General features: G+C 33.8%; 1 long non-coding RNA gene across 1 annotated transcript in view; it reads left to right on the top strand.

Moving 5' to 3' along the window:
• LOC136847026 (uncharacterized) overlaps positions 1-5000 on the top strand; it is a 252175-nt gene that overhangs the window by 82777 nt on the left and 164398 nt on the right. Inside the window, exon 2 of the long non-coding RNA XR_010855586.1 lies at positions 3910-3952. This is a non-coding gene — a long non-coding RNA (uncharacterized lncRNA). The remainder of the gene's footprint in view (positions 1-3909; positions 3953-5000) is intronic.

Genomic DNA, 5000 nt, shown 5'->3' with positions numbered 1-5000 from the left:
TTTCAGCTCATTTCCATATACAGGGCCACAACAACAACAACAATAATAATAATAATAATAATAATAATAATAATAATAAATAATAATAATGCTATCCTTTATTTCGGCCTTGAGCTGAAATAAGGGATATTTATTTTTAATGATAATAATAATAATAATTATTAATAATAATTAATAATAATATTATTATTATTATTATTAAAAAAATTTATTTCAGCTCAGGGCCATATACAAGGATATACAAAGTAAAAAAAAAAACAACACGTAAAATTTACTTTTCCTTAGTATTGGGTAGATGCCATTATTTCATTAGAGTTCTTATTCAGTTTTCTAAATAAATCCATCAGTTTACCGCGCTGTTAATGTACGAAACAGCCACCAGCTGTCAATGACGTACGAAATTACTTACAAGTCGTGATTATACACAGTTCTCTTACTAATAATCAAAGCCATTATTCTTAACTGTGCATTTCAAATGAGGCTTAACAACCCCGTTTGCCTCGCAAGGGGTCAAATTGGTCAAAGACGTCTCCAGCTTGAACGAGAGGGCACAGAGAGGTCACATAGAAGCCAGACCCTTGCAGATCGCCCCTCTTATTAAAAAAATAAAAGTAGGTAAGAGCGTAATTTTTTTTAGTTAATATTAGTTGCGTTAAATTTTCATACGGATTCATCTCGACTCTCTCTCTCTCTCTCTCTCTCTGCTTGAAACGATCTCTAATTCGGGAATGGAGTGGAATATAGAGTTTAGGCCCAAGGCCAAGCACTGGGACCTATGAGGTCATTCAGCTCTGGAAAGGAAATTGAGAGTAGGTTGGTTTGAAAGGTGTAACAGGAGGAAAACTTCGCAGTTGCACTTTAAAATAATTGTTAGGAGAGGGTGGATGGCAAGATGGAAGAAATATAATATGAATGGAGGTACAGTAAAAGGAACGAAAGGGGTTGCAGCTAGGGGCCGAAGGGACGCTGCAAAAAACCTTTAGTAATGCCTACAGTACACCCTGTTAGGTGCACTGACGGAACTAACCCCCCCTACGGGGACTAATTAGGGGCTGAAGGCTTTTGTTTCCGGTAATTCAAAACTGGATTAGTCGATTTTATGGTCGGAAAGCATCGCAGCGAGTCTGGTATCGGAGAATCTTTCGCAAGATAATGCGGGTTATTCGAATGTTGAGAATATCTCGGAAAGTTATCATATTTGTGGTTAATTCTTCCTAATGAACACCATAATATTCTTTGGAAGCTTGAATTTCAAGTCAGTGGCCCCTCTGGTGGGCTTGCTCCATACGAATAGGTTTCATCTACAGAATAATAATAATAATAATAATAATAATAATAATAATAATAATAATAATAATAATAATAATAATAATAATAATATTAGGAAATGGCAATATGTTTTTGATTTTTTATCATTTCCATGCAAAGTATCGTTTGCAGATTTTCCTAATTGACAAATGAATGAACTGAACATCTATGCATTTATTGGAATTTCGTCCTTTATTCGAGGATGGAGTCCTCATGATTTGCCACCTTGAAATTCATCATGATTTTCACTTTCAAACCTTTATTCATATGAATACAATTAGTATACATATGCAAAAAATGCGAAAAAATAAGTATTGGTAATAAAATAGCTTTGGTGGTAACTTCAATTAATTCCAATTAATTCATTAAATAACACACCAACTTTCCCCTCCCCAAAACATCTCCACTCTGCATTTACCTAAGCTACCAGGCACCTCCCCCTCCCCCAGACACCCCCTCCACCCATTTTGCCCCTTCTGACCTGACTTTCATACCCTATGAATTAACACGACATCTTTATGGCATCGAATAAAAAAAATTGCAGCATGAAAATTGTGGTTGAATTAAGATTAGCTGTTCTCAGGCAAATTCGAATATCTATAAGCACAGTTGTATCATGGTGTCTTTTATTTTAATAATTTACTTAAATTTTTTTCTATTTGTTAATTTATTTTTTCTTTTTATATTAAGTGATCCCCGCTTTCTGTACTTCCCATTACATTCTGTTAATTCTTTTTAAGGAACACACAGTTGTGTCGTGGTGTCTTTTATTTTAATAATTTATTTTTTTTCGTATTTATTCTGTTAATTTATTTTTCCTTTGTTTAAATAAGCGATGTCTTCTTGCTGTGTTCTATATTACTTTCTGTTACTTCTTTTTAATGAACACCATATTCTTTTGGAAGCTTGAATTTCAAGTCAGTGGCCCCTTTGGTGGGCTTGTTCCATATGAATAGGGTTCATCTCCTGAATAACAATCATAAATAAAATCTGTCTAATTAAATAGTAATACCAGATATATATTGTATGAAGATCCGACAACATTATTCACAGAACGAATTCGAATGGAGATGTTCTGTTGAGAGATTCCCTTTCACCAATAAAAAAAAATGGAGATTATTGTCTAACGATTCTTCACCCTAAAGGCTCAATCATTTACTCTTGTACCCAGACGCTTGAAGAAGAATGCCCCTGACAAAAACTCTACCTGGGTCCTCTTTATCCATATTTAACCCCTTAGGGGTTATGCTGTCAGTGTACTTCATACGGTGCACTGTAGGCATTGCTTAAGGTGCTTTGCAGCGTCCCTTCCATAGGCCCCTAGTTGCAACCCCTTTCATTCCTTTTACTGTACCTCCGTTCACATTCTCTTTCTTCCGTCTGACTTTCCACCCTCTCCTAACAATTGATTCATAGTGCAACTGCTTTGAGGTTTTCCTCCTGTTACACCTTTCAAACCTTTTTGCTTTCAGTTTCCGTTTCAGCGCTGAATGACCTCATAGGTCCCAGCGCTTGGTCTTCAGCCTCAGTTCTATATTCTGTTCTATTCCTTGTCGATATTTAAGGTTTCCTCTTGATAATTTATATCTCAAGGTCTTCACGGAAGACCTTCTCTTGCAGAGTTGCCTTGCGAGCCTTCATTCCTTCATAAGATGTGGCCGCGCGTCCATCTTCGTTTTATTTTTTGTGTTTGTCATGAATTGTTATCGTTTTTACTTTATCGCATTTATTGCAAGTTATCTTTTCTTTTTTGTTATTAATTGTGCATCTGATCGGAAGTGCTTGGTAAGTTCTCGATATAACTAATCAGATATGCTTTAATTTTTCATAAATAATTTTTTCCGGTCTTATTATTATTATTATTATTATTATTATTATTATTATTATTATTATTATTATTATTAGACTCTCTTTGACAGAAGTTATTTTAAATAGGAGGGATCAATAGTGGGGATAATTATGAAAAATCCTATTTAATAGGACATTATTATTATTATTATTATTATTATTAGAAGTAGACTCTCTCTTAAACAAGCCCTGATAAATACTAGGGATCAAAGGTAGAGATAATTGTGAAACCATCCTATTTAATAGATTATTATTATTATTATTATTATTATTATTATTATTATTATTATTTTATTATTATTATTATTAGTATAATTTTATTATGCCGTTGTTGTAATTATCATTTTCGTTAGCAGTAAATGCAATTCACGTTAGGGGTGGGGCAATTCACGCTGGGGGCGTTTCTTTTCACAGCTGTGAATCCTTTCACTTCTGCCTTCATTTTGAGCGATTCAGTTGTCTGTCACAGAAACTTCAACTTTCACCCTCTGCTGAAACCCTCAACCCCCTCCCCAATCCCCCCCACTTCCACTTTTTCTCTCCGTCTAAATGTCTGTCTGTCTATCTGATTCCTTTGACGAAGTGTTGAAATCTCCATCGGAATTATTTTTGTGTTTGGATCATCTTGATACTTGCTGTACATTGGCACACTCACCTGCATGAAATGAAGAATCTCTTGAATGATTTTAAAGCTGTTTATCTTTTTTCTATTATGATTTGTTGAGTGAGTAAATTTTTTTTTTTTTATTTCAGGGCGTACTCTCTCTGCAGCCATGAAGCATGTTCCCCGCTAAAGGTATGTTAAATCATTTTTGGATTTGAGTCATGCCCGTTCACTATTAGTTTCGGCCACGTATTTATAGTCAATTTGGCTCGCAATTTAACCTAACCAGCATACCCTAAGTTAACTAGTTTAACCTAACCTAACCAGCTTAACCTAATCTAGCCAGCTTAGCCTAATCTAGCCAACTTAACTTAATTAGCTTAACCTAACTTAACCTAACCTGACCAGCATAACCAAACCTAATCAACTTAACCTAACCTAACAAGCTTAACCTAACCTAACCTGGAGCTTAACTTAACTTAACCTAGCCTAACCAAACCTAACCCATCCAGCTTAACTTAAGATACCTAGCGTAACCTAACATAACCTAATCAGCTTAATTTAACTTAACCAGGTTAATCTAACCTAACCTAACTAGCTTAACCAAACCTAACCAGCTTAGCCTTACCTAAGCAACTTAACCTAACCTTAATTAGTAGCAAAATTAACCAAACAGCATAACCAGCTTGCTTTAATTTTCATCTGGTTGGGTAATGAGTTGATAGTGATTTCGATTCATAATGAGCAGTCTATGAAAATGTATTTTCATATATATATATATATATTATTTATATATATATATATATATATATATAATATAAGATTGCTTCCATTTTTGTTCCATCGGATATATATATATATATAGTTGATATATATATATCGATTCATAATAGTACGAAAATATATTATATATATATATATATATATATATATATATATATATATATATATATATATATATATTTTATTAGTACTGTCATTCCTCTCTTCTGCATCGGATAATCGAGAAGTCGCACATAAAAAACTGAAGTGAAAATATTCGCAAGGCGACTTTTGTCTGCGAAGCCGAAGTTTATAAAAATCTCGTGAACCCGTGATTTAGGAGGTTAAAGAAGCCAAAAAGGTCGAAGGTTAGCACTCGGAGATTATCAGATATAAAGCAATCTCCTCTCCTCGATTTTATTTTTTTTTTTTTTTTTTTTTTTTTTTTTCCTGCTGCACTTTCGCAACGGGTGTAATT

Source organism: Macrobrachium rosenbergii, chromosome 16, assembly GCF_040412425.1.
Source record: "Macrobrachium rosenbergii isolate ZJJX-2024 chromosome 16, ASM4041242v1, whole genome shotgun sequence".
NCBI lineage: Eukaryota > Metazoa > Arthropoda > Malacostraca > Decapoda > Palaemonidae > Macrobrachium > Macrobrachium rosenbergii.
Note: the sequence above shows the minus strand (reverse complement) of the source record. Positions and strands in the feature narration are given on the sequence as shown.